This window comes from Aotus nancymaae, unplaced genomic scaffold, assembly GCF_030222135.1.
Source record: "Aotus nancymaae isolate 86718 unplaced genomic scaffold, 86718_ANA_hifiasm-v0.15.2.pri h1tg000022l_1, whole genome shotgun sequence".
NCBI classification, from domain to species: domain Eukaryota; kingdom Metazoa; phylum Chordata; class Mammalia; order Primates; family Aotidae; genus Aotus; species Aotus nancymaae.
Window position 1 is genome coordinate 1,202,456 of NW_026988435.1, and position 27,678 is coordinate 1,230,133.

Below are 27,678 nucleotides of genomic sequence, written 5' to 3' on the forward strand. Positions count from 1 at the left end.
TCAGCACTTTAGGAGGCCGAGGTGGGCAGATTGCTTGAGTCCAGGAGTTCAAGCCCAGCCTGGGCAACGTGGTGAACTCCGTCTCCGCATAAAATACAAGCAATTAGCTGGGTGTGGAGGTGCACAACTTGAGCCTGGGAGGTGGAGGCTGCAGTGAACCAAGATTGCACTGCCACACTCCAGCCTGGGCAACAAGTGAGACCCTGTCTAAAAAAATTAAACAAAAAAAAAAATGGCAGGTACAGTGGCTTATATCTGTAATCCCAGCACTTTGGGAGGAGGAGGCACGCAGATCACGAGGTCAAGAGTTCCCACCTGGGTCGGACGAAGGCTCCCCTGTGTCTGCCTGGCACAGCTGCCCTGATGCCCACTGGGCCCAGAATGTGGACTGGGCTGTATATACAACTGGGGTCAGGCCACTCTCCCTGCTCTCTTTCCATTCTCCCTCATTACACTGTCTGCAGCCATAGGGGAGAGAGGACTGCAGGCCTGATCTGGGCCCTCACACAAAAAAATATTCTTAACTGTGAAACTCAGCTTTCTCCATAACAACACTGAGTTCCTACTGTGCCTTCCACAAAAAAGGAATGATCAGAACTGGCCTCTGCTTTCAAGAGGATTATGGTCCAGCTGAATAGGACACACATGCAGGACAACAAGTGAAGCCCTGAACTGTGTGGGCTTGAAATAAGCTCAGTGGAAATGTTGAGGAATAGCTAGACCAGCTTGGATGGGTCTACGGGGGAGGAAGGACTTCCATGGGCCGTAAAAACAGGTAGGATTCAGAAGGAGTAAAGGAGAAGGAAGGTATCCCTAGCTCTAGGCCCATGTGAGTGAAGGCCAAGAAGCGCCACTCCAGATGAGATCCTTTAATCTCTGGCGCTGCACACAGGCTTGGGACGCATTCCTAAGCCTGCATCACAGCATGCAGGCACACACATGCTGCATATCTGGATATGTCCCAGTACCCTGCAAGCCTCCTCAGAGCAGGGGCTACACCGTATGCCTCAGTATGTCCCCAGCGCATAGCACGGTGTCTGCGGCCAGGTGGACACACAATGTGCCTGTGCACACACAGAGCCACCACTTTTAAACACCATCTGTGTGCAAGGTACTAAACAAGACACCTAATATATATGATCTTTAATGCCAATGAGTGGGGTGGAGATTATTACTCTAATTTACAAATGAAGAAATCCAGAATCAAGACAATCAATTGATCAAGATCACAGTCAGTCTCAGGCAGAGCTGGATGTCACACTCCATTTGCCTCTCAAATCACTCCTTTACTGTGCTACGTTATAGCAAAAGCCTATTGCTCTGAGGAACTCAGCTGTGGCATTTGCTTATCAGGGCTACCCTTTGCCTTTGACCTTGGTTTTCATCATCTAAGCCAGCTCACCTGGAACCTATATGGATTCATTAGAATTTGGTTCAGCTGCATAAGTAAAACAAAAGATAATAGTGGCTTTATTTTCTCACATAAAAGATGTCTGAAGGGAGACAGTCCTGGGGTGGGATGGCAGCCCCATGGTCATCATGTCTCAGGCTTTTAACTTTTTGCTTTGCCATCCTCAATGCTTGATTTCCATGTTATGGTCTAAAGTGGCTGCTGGAACTCCAGCATTACAACTGCCTTCTGGGAAGAAGGAAGGTAGCACGAAGGGAAGGAAGGAGAAATGAAGAGAGGAAGGTAGAAAGGAAAAAAGAATCCTTTTCTTACTTTTTTTAAAAAAAGACTTCTTTAAATGATAGCTTATAGTAATTTATCTCTATCAACATCCACAACTTACCTGGCCATACAAGAGACGGGAAAATCTACTATTACAGTGTAGGTAGCAATGTGCCTCGAATTAGGTTCAGTTACTAAGATAGAGGGTTGGGATAGGCAGCTAGCAATTTTTCTTATACTAACATTTCATTATTATTTTTTAAGTGTCAGGGTGTGGCTGGTCCCAAAAGCTTACAAACAAAATTAATAATTGACATTGGAGCTTTTTTTTTTTTTGAAATATCACTGCAATCTTGAATTCAGCAGGAAACAAGCAATTAAGTATGTGAAATAATGATTCCAGCGCCCCCAACCTTCCTAGTATTCCCATGAACAATATTCATCGATTCTAAGCTACACATTTAAAACATACAAAAAACTGTTCTGAGGCCAAAGAACAGCATGTGTAGTTTGGTTGGCTGCCACCAAGGGATGAGAGAGCTTGTGCATGGTCGTGCATGGTGAACAGCAGGCCCACATACTAGCTGAGCTCGCTAGAGTTGGGTGTATTTGTGTATTTTCCCTCATCCTTTCCACCATCCCCAAGATAAGTTATATAAAGAAAAAAACACTGAATTTAAAATATTTCACTATGAAATATTACACTGAATCTACAACTTTATATTCTTCAAGCATTGCAATTCTTCAAACAGCCAGTAGAGACAGAAAGGTAAAGCTGGAAGGACCTTAGAGATTGTCCAGGCTGGGTGCCTCCTTTTCCAGTGAAAGAAACTGCGATGGGGAGAGGTAAAACAGCCTGCTCAAGCTCAAGAGAGATACCATCTCTTGACTCCCAGGCTTGCTCCATTCTAGTCCCTTTGGGGCAGCGGTTGTGTCTGAGGGACCCCTTGGCATTGGAAAACTCCACAGAATAGCCACCAAAGACTTCAGTGACTGCCAGTGAAATCTAGAACAAAAACATGGAATGAGAATTTTTCCCAACACCCTTGTGATTAAGGAGAGACACAGGGATTCTTCAGAGCTGTACAGCAGTTTTGATGCCCCAGGGTCCATTCCAAGTGGCCCAGCAGGGATGCTGGACAGAGTCATCAGGGCAGGTGTGGCCTGGACTCCAGAGCAGCTCATAGGCAGCAGAAGCACTAGCAGGATGCTACAGAAAACATCAGAGGGATCTGGGGGAGGCGTTTCCTCTTTCTTCACATCACCAGCCTCTTGGTTCTCAATGAGTTAGTTCTACATTTCTCCGGGGTCGGGGGGTGAGGTGTAAGAATACAGACACCTGGACTTTCCTCCCAGAAATTCTAAACTAGAAGGTCTGGGTAGGGCCCAGAAAATTTTATTTTTACCATGTGTCCCTGGAGATGCTGAGGCAGCCGTCTTGCTACTATCTAAGGACAAGTGATCAGGAAGCTCTGCACCAGATGACTCACAGAAAGCCCTACCACCATCCCAGTGCTGCTGTTGTCTGGGAAGACTACTTGGTGAAGAGCTTGTGATCCATCCTCCCTTGCTATAATTAATGGACCCTGTGATTAGAAGTTCTTCCTCAGCCTCAGGCTCCCCTATCTCCCACTTTAAGTATCTTCTCTTCCCTGGTAAGGGGAAGCCAGTCTCCCTGTGCTAACCCTCCACAAACTGGAAGCCTATTACTAGGTCACCTGTCAGCCTCTCTGTCCCAGTTAAATAATCCCCATTCCCCTCATCACTTATCCATGTTCCTGTTTTCCAACCCAACAATCATTTCTCCACTTTTCTCTAAATGCCCTCCAAGTTCTCTCCAGTCCCCCTGCACAAGTTGTCTTTGTTCCTAATTCTTCCCTTGAACAGTTTGCGTCTTGTGAGATTAAAAAGAAATTCCTGCTCCAAAAGGATTTAAAGGCTATTTTGACAAGATTAATTTAAGAAACCTCCTTGCAGCATCACAGCAATCCGGGAAAGAGGGCAGGTTGCATAAGAAAGTCTAAAGAAGGTAGCAGAATAAATACTCCATTGTCTCCATGGCAACACACCCCAAAAGTTTTCTGGATGCCCACACAGGCAAGAAGGTCTGAAGATACACATGCTGGCTCACTGGAAAGCCAGGAAGGATATAAAATCAAATGTGGGAAGCAGAGAGCAAAGGGAAGTAGTGTAGGAGATGGGTGGGTCATCACTGACCCCTGCTGACAATGGTTTCCATTTAAACCATAAGCAGAAATTCACTTTTGAGAAGATTTTTAAGGACGTCAAAAAGCCTTCTCAAAGGGATATGAAAAATCCGCCAGGCAAGGTGGAAGGAGAAAGAAAGAAAGCGAGACCAAGAGTAGAACACAAAGCAAGACAAAGTTCAGTGGCTGCTGCCGACCTGTTTTCTCCAAAGAACAGAAAGAAAGGGAGAAGATGGCAGAGAGAAGAGAGGGCAGCAGAAAAGGTGGAAATTGAGTGAGAATCTGCCTTCCCAGCCTCGGGGGTCCAGAAAATACAGCACATATACACCATGAAATACTATGCATCCATAAAAAAGAATGAGTTCATGTCTTTTGCAGGAACATGGATGAAGCTGGAAACCATTATTCTCAGCAAACTAACTCAGGAACAGAAAACCAAACACTGCATGTTCTCATTTGTAAATGGGAGTTGCACAATGAGAACACATGGCCACAGGGAGGGGAGCATCTCACACCGAGGCCTGTCAAGGGTAGGGAGAAAGAGGAGGGAGAGAATTAGGATAAATACCTAAAGCATGCAGGGCTTAAAACCTAGATGACAGGTTGACACCTGCAGCAAACCACCATGGCACATGTATACCTGTGTAAAAAAACCTGCATGTTCTGCACATGTACCCCAGAACTTAAAGTAAAATTTTAAAAATATTTAAAAAAGATCAGCCTGGGCAACATGGCAAAACCCTGTCTCTATGATATATACATAATAATAATAATAATTAACTAGGAGTGGTAGCACACACCTGTACTTCTACCTACATGGGAGGCTAAACTGGGAGGATCATGTGAGCCCAGGTAGGTCAAGGCTGCAGTGAGCCATGATCATGCCACTGCACCCTAGCCTGGAGAAAAGAGTAAGACACTGTCTTGAGAAAAAAAAAAAAGATGGAAGAGGAAGGTAGGAGAGTCAGGAGAGAGATTTGAAGATGCTGCACTGTTGTCTTTGAAGACAGAAGAGGGGCTATGAGCTAAGGAATGCAGGCAGCCTCTATAGAAGTTGGACAAAACAAGGAAACAGATTCTCCCCCAGCATCTCCAAAGGAATGTACCCCTGACAATATCCTGATTTTATCCTAGTAAGATGCATTTCAAACTCAGCCTTCCAGAACTTAAAGATAATAAACTTGTATTATATTAAGTGGCTAAGTGAGTCATAATCGGCTATAGCAACCATAGAAAACTAATATAAAAACTAATAGAGGCACAGTCGTTCCCATTACCCACTGTGTCGCTTTCTGCAGTTTCAGTTCCCTGAGCACATCCCAAAAATATCAGATGGAAAATTCCAGAAATAAAACATTCAGTTTACATTTGCATGCCATCCCAAGGAGCGTGATGAAATGTTACACCATCCCAACTGCCCCACCTGGGGCCATGAATCTCCTTTTGTGTGGCCTATCCACACTGTCTACACTACCAATTCTGTCAAGCACTCAGGAGCTGGCTCAGCTATCTGACTATTGCAGTACATGTACGGGGCAGCAGCGGTGCCAACCCTGGACACTGGCCCCAGTAGCATGGAACCCAGGAGCAGATACTGCCACAGTCAGCCCGCAGGTGCAGGAGGGCAGGAGGCACTCAGTCACAACGCTGCACAGTGCCCAGAGCCCGCAAACCTGTGCTCTGGGCCAGGGCCAAGGAAAAGTGAAACTTAGGGTGGGATGGCAGTACACTCCACGATCCTCATGCCCTTGGGGAGCAGCCCTGTCAGAATCTGCCATGGGCTCAGCCACAGCTGCCACCTAGAAATGGCATAGGTCAGTATCAGTGGCAACCCCTGGCCCTGTCATCCCCCACCAGCAGCAGGAATCCCAGGGCCAGATGTCACCATGGCGCCTAATTTAGGTGGTCAGTGGCACAGCTGCAAGGGGGTGGAAACCGGTGCTCAACCTCATCCCTGGGACTGCAGTGGGCCCAGAGCCCGCAACCTCATGCGCTGGGTTTGGGCAAAGGAAGCATGGATCTTAGGGTGGGGGGAGGTGCCTTAGGTGACCTCCAGGCTGCCTGAGACCAGCCCTGCAGCCTCCCATGCATTCTGCTGCACCTGCCATTTATAGATGGCATGCGGCAGCAGCGGTGGCAACCCCTGATCCTGCCTGCCTCCACCAGCAACACAGACCCAAGGGCCAGACCCTGCTGCAGGGCCTGACCCTGCTGCAGGGCCTAAATCAGGCCTCACAGCAGGAGGAGGACTGGAACTGGCACCCAGCCCCAACCCAGTGGCTGCAGGGTACCCAGTGCCCACAACCAGCACCCTGGACCAGGGTCAAAAAGGAACAGAAGGAGGGTGGGAACCGGTGCTCTGCCCCACCCCTGAGGTTGCACAGCGCCCAGACCCCAGGCTCTGGGCAGGGGCAAGGAAGATGGACCCTAGGCAGTGCACTGGGCAATTCTCGGGCCATCTAGGGCCAGCCTCTGCCTCGGGCTCAGCTGCAGCTGCCACCTGCACATGGCCATACAGCAGCCACAGTGAATACCACTGACACTGCCCACCCACACCACTGCAATGAGGATCCCAGGGCCAGAAGCATCCACAGATCCTAACACAGGCAGTCGGCCCTGCTGCTGCAGGAAAGCAGGAACTGGCCAGCCCACCTTGCGGATCCAGCAGCTGTACAGCACCCAGTGACAGTGACCCGTCACTCTATGCATCAGCCAAGAAAGAGGGGCCCTAGGCTGGGAGGGCAGTCTGCTGGTGGCCATCGGGTGTTCTGGGACTAGCCCTGCCAGCTGATGCCATGGGCTCAGCTGCAGCCGCCCCCTGCAGATGGTGCACATCAGCAGCGGTGGCAACCATGGACATGCACACACTGTGGCCAGCAGCACAGAACCAGGGTCCAGATGCCACCGTGGCCCTAACAGAGGCAGTGAAGCTGCAGCTGCAGGAGGGCAGGAAGTGGTGCTAAGCCCCATTCCAGTGGCTGCACAGTGTAGGGACCCACAGCCCAGAACTCAGGGAGCCGCCAAAGAGGAGCGGGTGGGAGGGGGTGTATTCCACGACCCTCAGGCCTCACTCAGGTCTGGGACCTGTACTGCCACCCTCTGCCATGGCCTCAACTGCAGGTGCCACCTGCATATGGCACGGCAGAAGTGGCGGCAACCCCAGCTCTGCCTGCCATAACCAGCAGTGGGGGACCCGGGGAATGAGGCTGCCTCAGAGCCTGCCACCTGGCCACCTCTGCACCCCTTTCCCTGCCCTAGTGGCAACCAGCCACCCTCCTACCTCTCCAGCACTCTACAGTCTCCACCGCTGACACCCACCACAGCGAGGCGAGCCGTGGTGCCACAGGCTCCAGCCTCCAGCATGCAGCAGACGGCTCTTCCTTCTCCTGGCATGGAGCAGTTGGGTGGGCAAAGCCAGAAAAGCCTAGAACGGGACACAGACAGTGGTAGCGTTAGACCCCCCACCTTGTCATGCTGGTCACTGGGTGGCACAGGCCAGTTTCGGTGAAGGCACTCACACCCACCCTCCAAAGTCCACGGCAGCTCTTTTTGGCCCAAACTGGCTAGGGAGTGGAGACTGGAGACACCATGGTATCTGGGCTTCCCACTCCACAGGAACCACTGGGACCACCCAGGCTGTGCTCAGGAAGCAGGAGCAGCAGAAACTCAGCCCCAGCCAGCCCTCCTCACCAACATGCTGGTTCCCATTCCTGAGACCTCCACCCACAGGGTCGTGTCACCCCATGGTGCCTGCTACTGCATGCCTGGGCATCCCTGGCAGTCTCTGCAACACAGAATGTGAGGGCTCAGGCCTGGGAACCAAGATGGGTCTGGGTGCCCTGCTGTGATCAGGATTTTCGCAGAAACGTGGGCCTGCCATGCAGGAGGATATGGCCCTTTAGAGTCTGGGAAGAGGAGGACCACTCCTCTTTCAGAGACCACAGCTGTGACTGAAAGCTCCATCACTTGCCAATGGCAGTGCAGCTTCTGACAGAGCCCTTAACCCACTGCCACTGGCAGTGTGGCCCCAGGATAGTGCCAACATCCCAGACCCCACCACTGGCAGTGTAGCACGTGAATGGCAGCCCCTAACCTGCCCCTCTGCCTTAGACACTGCAGCACTCGATGGCACATGCGCACCACCTCCCTGCCTTGGGCAGTGCAGCCACAGATAGCACTCCAAACTCCTTCTCCACCTTGGGAAGTACCCCCATGGATAGCTTGGGTAGCCCCTGATAGTGCACCCAACCTGCCCCTGCCACAACCCACGCAGCCCGGAATAGCACACTCACCCACTCTTTGCCAGGCAGTGCAGATCCCTGAGAGCACCCAACCCACCCGCCGCCTCCCACACACTCAGGCTGTGCATCTGGCCCCAACAGTGCCCCTACCAACCCTCTACCCCACTCCACAGGCTGTCCAACCCTGTGTTGCTCTCCCAACAAGCTCCCCCACCTCTGTCTCAGTATTGTCCCCATGGCACCTTTAAACAGCCCCCCTCCCTGCCACCAGCAGTGCAGCACCCTATAGTAGCCCTAACCCATCCTCTATCACCAGCACTGCAGTCCCAGATAGTGCCCACTAACCCGCTCCCCATGTGGGCAATGCAGCCTTGGATCGTGCCCCCAGCCAGCTCCCAGACACAGGCAATGATGTCCTGGATATCACAGCCCCCACCCACTGGGGGCAATGTAACACCTGATAGCAACCCCAACACACCCCTCACCACTGGCAGTGTTGTACCACTGCACTCCAGCCTGGGCAACAGAGCAAGACTCTGTCTCAAACAACAACAGATAGATAGATAGATAGATAGATAGATAGATAGATAGATAGATAGATAAAATTCTAATACTCATTCTCCCAGCTTCTCATGAAAGGCTAAAATCCAAAAACATGGAAACACAGCTTTCTCTCCAAAACAAAGCCAATGGTCAAACTACAGCCTAAATCTAGAAGGAACTGACCCAGCAGAGTGGCTCACATGTATAATCCCAGTGCTCTGGCATTTCTTGAGACCAGAAGTTCAAGACCAGCTTGGGCAGCATAGTGAGACCCCAGCTCTACAAACAATTAAAGTTAGCCATGGTGGTGCCCGCCTGTAATCCCAGCTCTTCAGGAGGCTGAGGCAGAGGGATCACTTGAGCCCAGGAGTTCAAGCCTGGGCAACATAGGAAGACACCATCTCTACAAAATATTCAAAAAATTAGCCAGGCATAGTGGCACAAACCTGTAGACCCAGCTACTTGGGAGGATCTCTTGAGCCCAGGAGGTCAAGATCACAGCTGCAGGGAGCTGTGATTGCACCACTGCACTCCAGCCTGGGAGACTGAGGCCCTAAAAACAAAGCAACAACAACAACAACAAAACCCACAACTAAGCTAATGGTCAAACAAGCCTAAATCTAGACGGAATCCCTATATCACAGCCCAAACTATAAGACTTGTCCTGGTTCTACCTCATGAAAATGACAGGCAGCCTGCAAGGTTAGCAGAATTCTCAGACAACTTCTACTATGCCCCCTCAGTCTTCATATACTAAGAAACACACTTTGCAACTTCTAGGGCACTCTGCAATTTTCCCCATCCTACCCCCGCCACTCCACTCTTATCTCACCTTTCTTCACAAATGTTGATGTCCCGACAAATCAACTCAACAAAAGCCGAACTAATATGAAATTGTGGGAAGTGGAGGGAATGGCAGTGACGGATTTTTGAGACAGCATGTATGGTGACATGATGGGTTAAGAGCCCAGTCTCTGAAGTCTCTGAAGGGGTGAATCCCAGCATTACTACCTACTAGCTGTGCAAGGATGGGCAAACACCTTAACCTCTCCAAGCCTCCTTCCTCTCTGTGAACTAGAAATGTTAACAGTGCCTACCTCATATTTTAAAACACATGAAGTCCCTGAAGAATGCTTAACCATAGTGAGCACTCAGTTTATTATTTCCAGGTTTCAAGCACCTTACAAATAGTGTCTTGTATTATCTCGTTTAATCATCTCAAAGATGCTTTGAGCTCCACTGTATGGATGAACAAACCGAGACTTAGAGAAGCTCTGTAAGCAGCTCAAGATGATGGAGCTGGTGTGATGGAGCTGGGGCTTCACTTCAGATGTGACGTCAAAGCCCAGGTTCTACCAGAGCACCATGATACCTGCCTGGGGGATGTAGTCTCCATGAATAAAGAAATGGACATGGAGACAAAGAAAACACCAACCCTGGCAGCACCAAATAGTGATGATGGCTGTTTTTCAAGTGCTCTGTTGGTTCAAAACAAGGAAGAACTAGACAGGGGCAAAGAATAAGATGTCACAGGTGAAAGCTGCAGCTATACAAATATATATTATACACTGGGGTTCTGAATTTGTTTCCCCCTGGGGAAATGCAATTTGAAAATGTTTCCTTTCTGCAGAATGCAATTTGGAGATTTTTTCAAAAAGCTAAAATCTGATTTATCATTCCATCCAGTGATGCCATTACTGGGATATACCCAAAGGAAAATAAATCCTTCTACCAAAAAGAAACCTGTGACTACATGTTTATTGCAGCACTATTCACAATAGCAAAGACATGGAATCAACTTAGGTGATCATCAACAGTGGATTAGATAATGTGGCATATATGCACCAGGAAATAATATGCAGCTGTGAAAAAAAGGAAATCACGTCCTTTGCAGCAACATGAGTGCAGCTAGAGGCCATTATCCTAAGTGAATTAACTCAGCAACAGAAAACCAGACCCTGCATATGTCACTTATAAGTGAGAACTCAATATTAGGTACTCACAGACATAAAGATGGGAACAAGAGATACTGGAGGAGTTGGGGGGAAAGACTGAAAAACTATCTATTGTGCTGTGCATGGTGGCTCATGCCTGCAATCTGAGCCTTTTGGAGGCCATGGTGGATCACTTGAGGTTACACATTCAAGACCAGCCTGGCCAACATGGTGAAATCCCATCTTTACTTAAAATACAAAAATTAGCCAGGCATGGTAGCGTGCACCTGTAATCCCAGCTACTCAGGAGGCTGAGGCAGGAGAATCTCTTGAACCTGAGAGGCGAAGGCTGCAGTGAGCCTAGATTGTACCACTGCACTCCAGCCTGGGGGACAGAGTAAGACTCCATTTCAAAAGAAAGAAATAAACAAATGAAGGAAAAAAAGGAAGGAAGAAAGGAAGGAAGGAGAGAAGGAGGGAAGGAGAAAGAGAGAAAGAGAGAGAGAGAAAGAGAAAGAAAGAAAGAAAAGAAAAAGAAAGAAAGAAAGAGAAAGGAAGAAAAGGAAGAAAGGAAGGAAGGAAGGAAGGAGGGAGGAAAAATAAAAGGAAATTTATTGGGTACTATGTTCACAACCTGGGTGACAGATCAATCATACCTCAAACCTCAGCATCACATAATACATCCATGTAACAAACATGCCTATGTGCCCACTTGAATCATTTTTTTTTTTTTGAAGATGGGGTTTCACCATGATGGCCAGGCTGGTCTTGAACTCCTGACCTCAGGTGATCCACCCACCTCAGCCTCCCAAAGTGCTAGGATTACAGGCGTGAGCCACTGCACCTGGCAAATCTATTTTTTTTTTTAAAGCAGAAGCTGTAGTAAGTGAAAGCCAGCTAGAACCTGGTACCTAAATTTGGACCATCATACATCAAACTTCCCTCTAGCCTTAGAAATGGAATTTACCGTACATCACCCAAGTGGACATAAGGTGCAGCCTGAAGCAATCCACACTCCTATCTGTTGGTAAGAACTAGGTAGGGACAGACCTTGCTTTGAAATAAAGGAGAAAACTGACATGGAGATGGGCAAAACCCTTTCAGAACCATATCCCAAAGTCTGAGTGGTGGAGCAAGTCTCAAAACAATTCAAGGACATGTGGACTTCATGAAATGAAGATTAAAAATCTATAGTGAGAATCTCCTAAAGGAAAAATGAAATGGAAGGGGCAGGTGCCATGGTTCATGCCTGTAATCCCAGCACTTTGGGAGGTTGAGGTGGGTGGATCACAAGGTCAGGGGTTCAAGACCAACCTGTCCAAGATAGTGAAACCCCATCTCTACTAAAAATACAAAAAATTAGCTAGGTGTGGTGGTGGGTGCCTGTAATTCCAGCTACTCAGGAAGCAAAGACAAAAAACTGCTTGAACCCAGGAGGCAAAGGTTGCAGTGAGCCAAGATTGCGCCATTGAATACCAGCCTAGACAACAGAGCAAGACTCTGTCTCATGAAAAAGAAAAAGAAAAGAAAGAAAAATGAAATGGAAGGAGATGAAAAGGAATATATGTAACATAGGCAAGAACTTCATGACTAAAACACCAACAGCATTGGCGACAAAAGCCAAAATAGACAAATGGAACCTAATTAAACTCCAGAGCTTCTGTACAGCAAAAGAAACAGTCAATAGAGTGAACCGACAACCAACAGAATGGGAAAAAATTTTTGCTATCTACCCATCTGACAAAGGGCTAATATCCAGAATCTACAAAGAACTAAAACAGATTTACAAGAAAAAAACAAACAAACCCATCCAAAAGTGGGAGAAGGATATGAACAGATATTTTTCAAAAGAAGACATATATGAGGCCAACAAACACATGAAAAAATGCTCATCATCACTGATTAGTAGAAAAATGCAAATCAAAACCACATTGAGATATCACCTTACGCCAGTTAGAAAGGCAATCATTAAAAAATCTGGAGACAACAGATGCTGGTGAGGACGTGGAGAAATAGGAACACTTTTACACTGTTGGTGGGAAAGTAAACTAGTTCAACCATTGTGGAAGACAGTGTGGTGATTCCTCAAGGACCTAAAAGGAGAAATTCCATTTGACTAAGCAATTCCATTACTGGGTATATACCCAAAGAATTATAAATTGTTCTATTATAAGGACACATGCACACGAATGTTCATTGCAGCACAGTTTACAACAGCAAAGTCTTGGAACCAACCCAAATGCCCATCAATGATAGACTGGACAAGGAAAATGTGGCACATATACACTATGGAATACTATGCAGCCATAAGAAACAATGAGTTCGTGCCCTTTGTAGGGACATGGATGAATCTGGAAACCATCATTCTCAGCAAACTGACACAAGAAATGAAAATCAAACACCACATGTTCTCACTCATAGGCGGGTGTTGAACAATGAGAACACATGGACACAGGGAGGGGAACATCACACACTGGGGTCTGTTGGGGGGGCAAGGGAGGGACAGTAGGGGGGTGGGGAGGTAGGGGAGGGATAATATGGGGAGAAATGCCAGATGTGGGTGACGGGGGAATGGAGGCAGCAAATCACATTGCTATGTGTGTACCTATGCAACAATCCTGCATGATCTGCACATGTACCCCAGAATCTAAGTACAATTAAAAAAAAAAGATTTGCAAAGGATCAAAAAGCATTTAAATATCCACATGAAGATATTTACCAGCAAGACTGATACCATACACACACACAAAGAAAAACAATCAAATCATTGATATCAAGAATACATTGGAGAAGTTCTCCAAGAATGTAGAGGAAAAGGATAACAGATAAAAGTAATGAGAATGAGAGCTCTGTGACACCCAATTTTAAAACTCCAATATTAATATAACACATTTTTCAGAATAGGTAGAACAAGAGCAACAAACTAATGGAAAAAATAAACAAAAAATATTTTTTCTTGACTTTTAAAAAAATCATGTTGTATAAAAAGAAATCCTCACATAGAAATATCCTGGAAGAATATGTATTAAAATGCTGGAAAACTTTAAACTATTCCAGGATCTGAGAAAAGTACTTAGAAATGAATGAAAATCAGACTGACCCTGGCTTTTCCTCTGTGATAGAAAATTCAATGAAACACTAGAATACCATCTACACAGTTGAGGGGAAGGGTTAGGAACCCAAGTAACCAGAGATTTTGAAAACACACTTTTGTAGTCTGACATCTGTGAAAATAGCATACTTGGCTGTTTTTGCTTTGAGAATACATATCACCAATAAGCATCTTAAGAAAAACATCACCTTAGTTCAACCATTATGGAAGACAGTGTGGCGATTCATCAAGGATCTAGAACAAGAAACATCATTTGACCCAGCAATCCCATCACTGGGTATATACCCAAAGGATTATAGATCATTCTACTATAAAGACACATGCTTATTGCAGCACTATTTACAAAAGCAGAGACTTGGAACCAACTCAAATGCCCATCAATGATAGATTGGATAAAGAAAATGTGGCACATATACACCATGGAATACTAAGCAGTCATAAAAAAGAATGAGTTTCATGTATTTTGCAGGGACATGGATGAAGCTGAAAACCATCATTCTCAGCAAACTAACACAGAAGAGAAAATCAACCACCTCATTTTATCACTCCTAAGTGGAAGCTGAACAATGAGAACACATGAACACGGGGAGGGGAACATCACATACTAAGGCTTGTTAGGGCATGGGGAGAAAGGGGAGCGAGAGCATTAGGACAAATACCTAATACATGCAGGGCTTAAAACCTAGATGACAGGTTGATAGGTGCAGCAAACCACCAGGGCACATGTATGCCTGTATAACAAACCTGCACATTCTGCACATATATCCCAGAACTTAAAGTAAAATTTAAAAAATATTTTAAAAAAAGATCAGCTTGGGCAACATGGCAAAACCCTGTCTCTATGATATATACATAATAATAATAATAATAATTAACTGAGAGTGGTAGCACACACCTGTACTTCTACCTACATGGAAGGCTAAACTGGGAGGATCACGTGAGCCCAGGTAGGTCAAGGCTGCAGTGAGCCATGATCATGCCACTGCACCCTAGCCTGAAGAAAAGAGTAAGACACTGTCTTGAGAAAAAAAAAAGATGGAAGAGGAAGGTAGGAGAGTCAGGACAAAACAAGGAAACAGATTCTCCCCCAGCATCTCCAAAGGAATGTAGCCCTGAAAATATCCTGATTTTATCCTAGTAAGATGCAATTCAAACTCAGACCTCCAGAACTTAAAGATAATAAACTTGCATTATATTAAGTGAGTCATAATCAGCTATAGCAACAATAGAAAACTAATATAAAAACTAATAGAGGCACAGTCATTTCCCATTACCCACAGTGTTGCTTTCTGCCATTTCAGGTCTCTGAGCACATCCCAAAAATATCAGATGGAAAATTCCAGAAATAAAACATTCAGTTTTCATTTGCATGCCATTCCAAGGAGCGTGATGAAATCTTACACCATCCCAACTGCCCCACCTGGGGCCATGAATCTCCCTTTGTGTGGCCTATCCACACTGTCTACACTACCAATTCTGTCAGGCACTCAGTAGCTGGCTCAGCTAACAGAGTAACTATTGCAGTACATGCATGAGGCAGCAGCGGTGGCAACCCTGGAAACTGGCCCCAGTAGCATGGAACCCAGGAGCAGATACTGCCACAGTCAGCCTGCAGGTGCAGGAGGGCACGAGGTGCTCAGGCACAACTCTGTGGCTACACAGTGCCCAGTGCCTGCAAACTGGTGCTCTGGGCCAGGGACAAGGAAAAGTGGACCCTAGGGTGGGATGGCGGTACACTCCATGACCCTCACACCCTCAGGGAGCAGCCTCGTCAGAATCTGCCATGGACTCAGCCACATCTGCCACCTGGAAATGGTGCAAGTCAGTATCAGTGGCAACCCCTGGCCCTGTCCTCCCCCACCAGCAGCAGGAATCCCAGGGCCAGATGTCACCATGGTGCCTAATTTAGGTGGTCGGCAGTGCAGCTGCAAGGGGGCGGAAACCGGCGCTCTGCCTCATCCTGGGGGCAGCAGTGGGCCCAGAGCCCGTGATCCCACGCTCTGGGCTTGGGCAAAGGAAGCATGGATCTTAGGGTGGGGGCAGGTGCCTTGGGTGACCCCCAGGCTGCCTGAGATCAGCCCTGTGGCCTCCTGTGCATTCTGCTGCACCTGCCACTTATAGATGGCATGCGGCAGCAGTGGGGGCAACCCCTGATCCTGCCCGCCTCCACCAGCAACACGGACCCAATGGCCAGACCCTGCTGTGGTGCCTAAGTCAGGCCTCGCAGCAGGAAGAGGACTGGAACTGGCGCCCAGCCCCATCCCAGTGGCTGCAGGGTACCCAGTGCCCACAACCAGCACCCTGGACCAGGGTCAAAAAGGAACAGAAGGAGGGCAGGAACCAGTGCTCAGCACCACCCCCGAGGCTGCACAGCGCCCAGACCCCATGCTCTGGGCAGGGGAAAGGAAGATGGACCCTACATGGTACACTGGGCAATTCTCGGGCCATCTAGGGCCAGCCTCTGCCTCAGGCTCAGCTGCAGCTGCCACCTGCACATGGCCATGCAGCAGTCAAAGAGTGACAACCACTGACGCTGCCCACCTGCTCCACCACAATGAGGATCACAGGGCCAGAAGCCTCCACAGTTCCTAACACAGGCAGTCAGCCCTGCTGCTGCAGGAAAGCAGGAACTGGCCAGCCCACCTTGAGGATCCAGCAGCTGCACAGTACCCAGCAACTGCGACCCGTCACTGTGCATCGGCCAAGAAAGAGGGGCCCTAGGCTGGGAGGGCAGTCTGCTGGTGGCCATCGGGTGTTCTGGGACTAGCCCTGCCAGCTGATGCCATGGGCTCAGCTGCAGCCGCCCCCTGCAGATGGTGCACATCAGCAGCGGTGGCAACCCTGGACATGCACACTGTGGCCAGCAGCACAGAACCAGAGGCCAGATGCCACCGTGGCCATAAGGAGGCAGTGAAGCCACAGCTGCAGGAGGGCAGGAAGTGGCACTCAGCCCCATTCCAGTGGCTGCAGTGTACAGACCCATGGCCCAGCACTCAGGGAGCCGCCAAAGAGGAGTGGATCCTAGGGTGGGAGGGGGGTATTCCGTGAACTTCAAGCCTCACTCAGGTCTGGGACCTGCACTGCCACCCTCTGCCATGGACTCAACAGCAGCTGCCACCTGCACGTGCTGTGGCAGAAGAAGTGGCAACCCCAGCTCTGCCTGCCGTAACCGGCAGTGGGGGACCCAGGGACCAAGGCCACCTCAGAGGCTGCCACCTGGCCACCTCTGCACCCCTTTCCCTGCCCTGGTGGCAGCCAGCCACTTCCTACCTCTCTGGCGCTCTGCAGTCTCCTTCACTGCTATCCACCACAGCGAGGCGAGCCGTGGTGCCACAGGCTCCAGCCTCCAGCATGCACGGGCTCTTCCTTCTCCTGGCATGGAGCAGTTGGGTGGGCAAAGCCAGAAAAGCCTAGAACGGGACACAGACAGTGGTAGCGTTATGGCCACTGGGTGGCACAGGCCAGTTTCGGTGAAGGCACTCACACCCACCCTCCAAAGTCCACGGCAGCTCTTTTTGGCCCAAACTGGCTAGGGAGTGGAGACTGGAGACACCATGGTATCTGGGCTTCCCACTCCACAGGAACCACTAGGACCACCCAGGCTGTGCTCAGGAAGCAGGAGCAGCAGAAACTCAGCCCCAGCCAGCCCCCCTCATCAACATGCTGGTTCCCATTCCTGAGACCTCCACCCACAGGGCCCTGTCACCCCATGGTGCCTGCTACTGCATGCCTGGGCATCTCTGGCAGTCTCTGCAACACAGACTATAAGGGCTCGGGCCTGGGAACCAAGATGGGTCTGGGTGCCCTGCTGTGATCAGGATTTTCACAGAAACGTGAAAATCCTGCCCACCATGCAGTAGGAGGTGGCCCTTTACAGTTTAGAGTCTGGGGACAGGAAGACCACTCCTCTCTCAGAGACCACAGCTGTCACTGAAACCTCCATCACCTGCCAACGGCAGTGCAGCTTCTGACAGAGCCCCTAACCCACTGCCACTGGCAGTGTGGCCCCAGGATAGTGCCAACACCCCATCCCGCACCACTGGCAGTGTAGCACGTGATGGCAGCCCCTAACCTGCCCCTGCCTTAGACACCACAGCACTCGATGGCACCTGCAGACCACCTCCCTGCCATTGGCAGCACAGCTCGGGATAGCGCCCCAACTGACTCCCTGCAATGGGCAGTGTAACCACAGATAGAGTCCCCCACCAGACCCCCACCACAGGCAGTGATGCCCCTATATGGCACCCAAACCACCCCCCACTGTGGGCACTGCAACCCTGAATAGTGAGTGCCCTAACCCACTCCCCGTCGGGAACAGTGCAGGCTCCAGCCTCCAGCATGGGCTGCGGGCAGCTACTCCTCCCTCTCCTCTAAGCCCACTCGGAGCAGGTGGGCCCACGTACCCAGAAGAGTCTGAAATGGTGAGACTAACGTGTACACAAAAAAAAACTACAAAGAAGCAGAAGAATCCAATCTAGAACCTGACCAGACAATTCTGCAGACATAAAATCAAAGAAAAGATAAGAGATTAGGTCCTCAAAATGAACAATTCATTAGGAACCTGCAATTCACCAGGCAAGGTGGCTCACGCCTGTAATCCCAGCGCTTTGGGAGGCCTAGTTGGGCGGATTACCTGAGATCAGGAGTTTGAACCCAGCCTGACCAATATGGTGAAACCCCATCTCTACTAAAAATACAAATATTAGCCTGGCATCATCATGGTGGGTGTCTGTAGTCCAAGCTACTCAGGAGGCTGAGACAGGAGAATTGCCTGAACCCAGGAGGTGAGGTTGCAGTGAACGGAGATTGTGGCACTGCACTCCAGCCTAGGTGACAGAACCAGACTCAGTCTCTTAAAAAAAAGTAGAAATGAGGGTGTGGTTTTAGAAAATTGGGACTCATACACTGTAAATGGATATGAAAATGAGTATACTCCAGCTCAGAGGGCCATGGGGTTCAGAGGGACCCAGGTCCCGGGCTTCACCATGGCTCAGGGCCTGTGCACTCCTAGATGCTGGATGCAGGTCAGACACGGGCATAACCTTCCTGGCAGGGTTGCGGACGCTGCCACGGCCAGGACCCCACAACCGCCCCCACGCGGATGACTGGGGCCCAAATGCCCACAAAGAAGTAAGGACCAGAAAGCAGGGAGCCATGGAGAAGGAGCAGGGTGGCCTGGAGGGTTCCCGGGGGGGTACAAGTCCCCGCCACTTACTGCAGAGACCTGCCTCCTCCTCCACTATCACGTGGAAGCCGCCACGGCTTCTCGGAAGAAACTTCTCTGGCCGCGCTGCCGCTTCTTCTCCCTCCGGCCGCGCCGCCGCTTCTTCTTCCTCCTGCCGCGCCGCTGCTCCTGCCGGATCCTCGCAGGCAGCGGAGTCTCGGCTTCCGTAGGGCACGCAAGCCGCAGCGTCCCTCCCCTCAAGCTGAAGCACCACCCCCTCTTAAAGGGGCCGTGGCTCAGCCCGGCCAGAACTGCCTTGGGTTGCGGCACAGGCTGACACTCTGACTAGCCCCAAGGGTGAACTAAAGGCCTCCTGTCTCTCATCCTCCCTGGCTCTAGAGCCCTAGAGGTGGCAGGAGTGGAGCCTTGTGGCCACAGCCCCGAGATCAGCTCCGTTTGCCTGGGGAGCGCCCGAGATCTGCCCCTGCTTCCTCTGGACCTCAGCTTCAAGATCTGCCAAGGAAGCGGCCTGGAGGGAGCTCTGGGCTCCCTCAAACTCGGCGCCTCAGTATCCAGGGTGGGCTCTCTTGCCCCTCTGCAGAGGGGACCCAGAGAACCACGGAAAACTGCAGGCTGGAGACACAGTCCCGAGGGCAGCAGGGCCTCCTCAACCTCACTGTCCGCATCCGTCCTGTGGGAGCCCGGGGTCCTTGCTAGGGCCCAGACACCTGCGGCCTCACCAGGGCTGCCTGGGTCACCCAGCTCCCCAGGAGACAGGCAGGGGCCCTGGGGTCCAGCGCTGCCCCACCTCAACTCCATCTTGGGTCAGCACCCGGAGGGGCCCTGCGAACTGGACCCAGGCCCGCCCCCTTCTGACCTCAACAACCCGTTCATTTACATTAGGTATTTCTCCTAGTGCTGTCACTTCCCTAGCACCTCAACCCCCGACAGGCCCTGGTATTTTATGTTCCCCTCCCTGTGTCCATGTGTTCTCACTGATCAACTCCACTTATAAGTGAGAACATGTGGCGTTTGATTTTCTGTTCCTGTGCTAGTTTGCTGAGAATCATCATTTCCAGCTTCATCCATGTCCCTGCAAAGGACATGAACTCCTCCTTTATAATGGCTGCAGAGTATTCAATGTTATATATGTGCCACATTTTCTTTATCCAGTCTATCTTTGATGGACATTTGTGTTAGTTCCAAGTCTTTGCTATTGTGAATGGTGTTGCAATAAACATATGTGTGCATGTGTCTTTATAATAGAATAATTTATAATCCTTTAAGTATATGCCCAGTGATGGGATTGCTTGGTCAAATGGTATTTCTAGTTCTAGATCCTTGAGGAATTGCCACACTGTCTTCCACAATGGTTGAACTAATTTACACTCCCACCAACAGTGTAAAAGTGTTCCTATTTCTCCACATCCTCTCCAGCATCTGTTGTCTCCTGACTTTTTAATGATCACCATTCTAACTGGCGTGAGATGGTATCTCACTGTGGTTTTGATTTACATTTCTCTAATGATCAGTGATGATGAGCTTTTTTTCCTATGTTTGTTGGCCACATAAATGTCTTCTTTTGAGAAGTGTCTGTTCATATCCTTCACCCACTTTTTGATGGGGTGGTTTGTTTTTTTCTTATTATTTCTATGTGCTCTCCACTGTGCCAAACACCTTACCTAAGTAATTACTTCATCCCCATGAGTTAGATATATTTATTCCTATTTACAGATGAGAAAACTGAGTCATTTGCCCAGCAGTACAGAGTTAGTAGGTGACAAAACCAGGACTTGAACCCAAGACAACTAGCTCCAAAATCCACACTCTTGACCTGTTGATTTTGCTTATGAACTTAGTGGGTATGTTAAGATGTTTCCTTTTTGTTTCTTTAAAAGAGGGATAGTTTTTGTAAAACTCTCTAGTGGAAGGAGTTTATTTTCTTTAAAAATGAAAGCACTTAAATCTATGAAATTTTACCTCTGGATAATTTGGGGTGAATTTGGCCAGAAGTCATTTGGATATTTGGAGTGCTCTAATTTTTTATTGCCTAATTTGTTTTCCTATATTTAATTTTCTGGGTTTTTTGCTTTTCATTGTCAAATGGAAGGTTTTTTGTTTTTGTTTTTGTTTTAGACAGGGTCTCACTCTCATCCATGCTAAAGTGCAGTGATGTAATCCTGGCTCACTGCACCTCCACCTCTCAGGTTCAATCAATTATTTTTCCTCAACCTCCTGAGTAGTTGGGATTACAGGCACATGCCACTACACCCAGCTAATTTTTGTATTTTTAGTAGAAACAGGGTTTCACCATTTTTGGTCAGGCTGGTCTTGAACTCCTGACCTGTTGATCCACCCACCTCGGCCTCCCAAAGTGCTGGGATTACAGGCGTGAGCCACCATGCCAGGCTGGTTTGCTTCTTTAGACTTGTGTTACATTATGGCCAAAGCATGTGGCTCATGACTGTAATTGGGCATTTTGGGAGGCTGAGGCAGGATGATCGCTTGAAGCCAGAAGGTCAAGACCAGCCAGGAAAACAATGTGAGACCCTGTCTCTGCAAAATAAATAAATAAATAAATAAACAAAGATAGAAAGTTAGCCAGACAAGATGGTGCACACCTGAAGTTCTGGCTACTCGGATAGCTGAATCAGGAGGATCACAGGAGCTCAGAAACTCAGTGCTGAGGTGAGGTCTGATCATGACACTGCACTCCAGCCTGGACAATACAGAAAGACCCTGTCTCTAAAAAATTAATACAGAATAATTAAAAATTAATAAAAATAAATTTAAAAAAAGAGTGTGGCCTGCATAGTTTCTGCATTGGTGGATTTAAGACACTTTTCTTCATGATCTAAGGTAGAATCAGGTTTTGTAAAACTTCAGAACCCCTGATAAAAAGGTTCATTCCCTCTTCATACAGGAAGTGCCTAGTGCTCCCTGGTATATTAAATATAAGACTTTCAAAAAAAGGAAATTCCAATTTCTTCTTAAATTATTTTAAAAATAGAATAGCCTTCTCCATAGTAGATGTTTAATGCAAGCAACATACTTAGAAGGTAGAAGAGGAAGAATACGTCTGAGTAATTCAAAAGGCCCGAGAGACCTCAGCCATTTGCAATCAGATATTTCAATACTTGCAAGCCTTTTTACTTTTGTATGATGAATGGCCATAAATATATAAACCTTCCTGTAAAAGATTTTGACTTCCTTTGCTTTTTATATAATTAATTTGACATTTGAATTTTGGCAAAGGAGTTCAGGTACTGGCTTTATTTATTACCTGAGACTAGATAAAAACATCACTATTATCAAGTCATACAAGGTTTCTTCCTAAAATAATGTGCAATTTTTCAAGTAAGGATCACTTTGTCCTGACATCAAATTCTCCCAAACGGTAGATTATACATAGAAGCCACTCTCCTCCCTACTGCTTCCTCCCTCCCTTCTCTTTCCCATCTGCTATAACCACCACCTGCCCTTTAAAATAGCCCTCTCCCAGAAATTCTGCCTTCTACCAGCTGTGACATTTATAGCATGGGACCCACCTAAAGAAGAAAAAGGGATTACTAAAGGATTCATCATCAAAAGTGGGCCAGAGAAGAGAAGTGTTCTCAGGCACCAACTCTGTCACTTTGCACACTCTGTATGATCAATACTGAAAGGTGGATTGGTGCCTGAGGACCACAGGCTTGCTTTCATTTGGGAAGGGAAGATTTTAACACTGGGGAAAGGCTAAGAGGGCTACAGTCAGAGAAAGGCCCTCAGGAGGTCATTAAGCTCTCACTAATCCCTATAGTTATCTCTGTGCTCTCAGAGGCACCCCCAGAAAGGATCTGTCCAGAACCATCTGAAGAATGAGTAGAGGTTTAAAATGGTAAATTCTGGCCGGGTGGTGGCTCATGCCTGTTATCCCAGCACTTTGGGAGGCAGAGACCGGCAGATCACTTGAGGTCAGCAGTTCGAGATCAGCCTGGCCAGTATGGTGAAACCCCATCTCTACTAAAAAATACAAAAATTAACTGGGTGTGGTGGCCCTTTGCCTGAAGCTCACAAACACCCAGCATTTCTCTTCTCTGTCTCACATGTTGTGAGAACAGGGTAAAGCAATTTTTGAATCACATTTTACTAGTAAAATTCACATTTTGAATCTCAGTTGTCTCCCAGGCACTGCCAGAAGTTAAAAAATAGCAACACTTGAAAATTAGGCTTTTGCTCTAAAACGATAAAACCATCTATAAAGTACATAAATTACTGCTTCTGTACATTTATTTGTTTGACAGGTTTAAGATATAAGTGTGGCTTACATATGGATTTTCAGGGTTCCAGATTGGATGCTCCATGAACTACAGTCACAAATGTAACCTCTTTTTTTAAGACTTACATTTGGGAGAATAGAATTGGAACAATCTTGCTGTTCTGCACAACTCTAATTGCTGTGTCAAAACAGCAATGGAATGTGAAGAATGTTTGCATTTTTCTCATTTACTGGCCTTTTCTTTGGTTTTAACCATACTTACATTAATGGTCAAGAAGAAAGCATCTTGGGCTATTTTCTCTCTCACTCCCCGAGACTTAAACAAATTTAAAGAATTACGAACTAATACTTTTGAGAGAAAAAATGTGAACCTCAATCTAGTGTTTGGGTACACCCAAATGATTGACAGTGATTGCTATGGACATTGATAGAAGTCTTAAGAATGGATAAATCTTTCTCAAGCAAAACCACTAATTATCTTCAAATTTGTGATTTAGACACATCTTAGACATTGAATTTTAGTGAGAAGGAAGAAGTAGTGATGGTGTGATTGTCTGCAGAGAAGAAGTATTTTAAATTTGCATTTAAAACTTAGGGGGTGGAGATGAAGTTGAAAAGAAATAAAGAAATCCAGGTGAGTTTAGTTATTTCTTATGTGCTCTCTCCAGTTCACATATATGATAGATTATCGTATTTGTGTAATAAAAAAGACTATGAGGTTAAGTTTGGAAAAAAAGGATTTAGGCACTAAATCTAGAAAACAGTTAATTATGCTGAATCAATTAGATAGCAGAAAAGTGTTGGATTTTGTTCTTTCCCATGGTCAGTTTTCATTAACTATCAAGTCTTCATGAGTTTCTGCAGGCAGAAATTATTCACATTCTATTCTTAGGAAGAATGGTGCATTACTGACAAAGATTTAAACTTTCAAAAAGGGTGATAGAATCCTTTACATCGACCTATGCATATATTTTCTTTAAAAAGTGTTTTTCCTCCTGTTAAAAGTTTGACTTAACAGTTTTAAATTTTAAATTAAATTCTAAAAGTACATTTAATTCCAAAAGTTGACAGCCATGTTTTCTCAATTTAATTTAAAATACAAAGCAAAGAGCTTGATTTGTGATTTTGCTGCTGTTTTATCAAAGTTAAACGAGGGTATTGACTTAAGATCATGCAATAAGTTAATAACCCTGATTTTGGTTAAAATGACTCGTGTTACAGAATTTTATGCCAGGATTTATGAGATTTAACTTAAATCAGGTGGCCATTTAAAAACTTAAAGAAATGAAGCTGGGAAATATTTCCTGGCCCTGCCCTGTTGCTCTCCATCTTGTTCCTTCTTGCCCTAAATTAATTCACCTCTACCTGGTAAACACAAAAGCTTTGTCTGCCCTCATCTGTCATCTCAGAATTACTTGCTATGTTGAGAATACACACGATTTAAGGCTTTTTGCCTCACCTATTGGGTCAGATTGTCTGGCTTTCCTCTAATGCAGTAGAAGTTTCACACTCAAAAAAGCACAGCTAGCACAGATTAGAAAATAACTGGAACCTTTACAGTATAAGAGGACATTAATCAGGCTTCGAGTCTCCCAAGAGTGAATTTCAGGCCTGAGAATTCTAGCTCTTCCTTCCTATCTTAAATTCATCTAAAAATATCTTTATAATGCCCCCCTTCACACACATATTTACCCAACACAAATACACATGCACTCACACATTTGCATAAATACAATACAAACACACATATAGGTACACATACCTGCAAACATACACACAAACTTCAACCTATATTTCTTAGAAAAACATAATTTTATAGATTCTATTTCTAAATGCGATTCTGAGTCCCAAACATATTCAACTACAGATGTTGAAAGTTTGGAAGAGAAGGAAATCCTTCCAAAGAGAACCATAATTAAACAAACATTTGTACAAAGGATCAAATTTGTTTTTTATCTAAATCCATATAAATGCACTTTTTCTACCTCTGCATTAGCACTTTATTTCCATGTATTATTTTTAAACTTTTATATGTGACTTGATTTGAACAAATACAACACACAAGTTCTGTTTTACAAAAGAATACTCTATAGAATTCCCCAAATTATACAGTTTTCTTCAGTGCATATAATAGTCTACATAGATTGTTCATAAAATATGAATAATAATACATTGAAACAGACAAATTTGCATAAAAAATTGGAAACCTATTAATTTAGTTAAAGGTTATAGTGTCAATTGCAATCTTTTCCCCTGTGATTATATTTCATTTCTGTAAGAAGAGTTAACATATCCTTATTTCTCAGCATTATATTTTCCTTAGTTATATTAATTTGGTACCCATATTTTATTACATCTAATAAAAAGAAACCCCTGTAGATTTCTACTCATGTTTTGCAACTAAAGGTCTCAGCTGCTTAGAGCTGCATCTGGGGGCTCCTCCTCTGCCCCATAGACAGTAATAAGCATCTATTTTGTTGGCATATTCCCACAAGATCATACACCTTGGTGAAGCACTCCTCCAGTTGGATGGGGATGAGGATGTTTTCCCTCCATGAATGAAGAGAAGAGAGAGAGAGATCCCCAAGAAATACAGTTGGGTGCTCTAGGATGAGTCCTCTCTTCACTAATTCAGGGGCGGAGAAGCACTTTTACCCTAAAAATTGTGGAACTGCTGTACCTACAAAAGTCCTCATGCTGCCAGACGAAAAGGGGCAGGAGGAAGGGAGAGATGCTGCTAAGCCAATAGGGGGAATATATGAAGTAGCCTGTAGGCATGCAGCTTGAAGTGGCAAAGATGTGTGAGTCGACTGTGGCTCAAGTGAATATTGCAGGTCATCTGCAAGAAGGTCATCTGCCAGGCAGAAGAGTCCCAGCAACAAGGGGCTGTGACAAAGACAGAGCTAAGGAGGAAGAATCCAAGCAGGAGATGGATATCCCTTAAGGGAATAGATAGCAGAGACACCACAGCAGGCCCTCAGAAGCATCCACAAACTACCTCTGCAAGAGCATTAGATGTCTGCCACAAACAAGAGTCTTCCAGAGAAATTGAAACCACCAGGCTGCTGTCATGGAAGAAAACCTCTGCCTCCCAAGCTCTTTCCCACCTCAGTACCACAAGGGAAGCACAAGAAAGGAGGAGGGCGGTGCAGCAGACTATTTCTCCAAAGATGGCTTTCAGGTCAAATGGTGTTCTGCACTGTGACCTTTCCTGTCACTCACCAAGAAGTCAATTTCTCTACCTCCTTGAATCTGGGTTCATCCTGTGACTTCTCTCACTATAGTAATACACAGCAAAAGTAATGCAGTACTAGTTTGGGGTATAGCCTTTAACTGGCTTGGCAGTTTCCACTTCCTGCCTTTTAAAAGATAGTTGCCTTGAAAGGGTGGTGGTGGGAAGGTAGCATAATTTTGCTAAGACCACAATGTTGTGAGAAACAAACCCAAGTCATAAGGAGAGGCTTTGGAGGATGCACCACTGTGTGGGGAGAGGAGAGAGAGATGCCGCAGTTGTGAGAGAAAAAGATTTATTAGTAGTAGAGTCTTCAGCTTCAAATGTCCCAGTTGACACCACCTCGGATTATAGACAAACTGACCAGTGGAGCCCTGCTTGAATTCCTGATCACTAAATCAAGAGTTTTAAAAAAAGTGTATTTTGAGGTCAGGAGATCAAGATCATCCTGGCCAACACGGTGAAACCCCATCTCTACTAAAAATACACAAATTAGCCAGATATGGTGGCATGTGCCTGTACTCCCAGCTACTGAGGAGGCTGAGGCAGGAGAATTGCTTGAAACTGGGAGGTAGAAGTTGCAGTGAGCCGAGATGGCACTATTGCACTCCAGCCAGGGTGAAAGAGCCAGACTCTGTCTCAATAAACAAATAAATAAAGTGATTGTTTTAAGCCACCAGTGTTTGTAACAGTTTTGCCATTTTTTCATCTGCCATTCCATTTTCCTTGAACCACGAGTCTTGCCTGTCCAACAGAGAAAGGAAAAGAAAGTTTTAAGTTGATTAGGAGATTAAAATTTTAAAAATAATGAAACCGGGTCTTTAAAAGACTGAATAACCAAAAGTGACCAAGAAGGACAGAGAAGAAGTCTTCATTGTCTCTCTAAACCTCTAAGCAGAAAAGGGGGCTCAATAGAACACATGTGAGGAGTTACTGGAAAAATAAAAAGTCATTTGTATTTATATCCCAAGTTGAACTTTTTCAAAAATAAAATCTTACCGTTTCTAAAAAAAAAAAAAAAAAAAAAAAAAGAGGTCTCAGCTGGTTCTATCATCAGGATAACTGAGCCCAAAATTTGCATGTTTAAGGTTAGTTACATTCATGTCACCGAACCCTATAATTGACTACCATCACCCAGGTAAAAATTTATGGAATATGTAAAGCAGGCAGGTTCTAATGGCTAAACATAGTCTCCTTTGGGCTATATTTAAAGTACTTAGGTGTGTAAGAATTTGAATTTCATGTATGCCGGTTTTGGGCTGGTGGGTCCTCACCAGCTGTAAATAAGGAAACAGTATGAGATGCACAGAAGCCA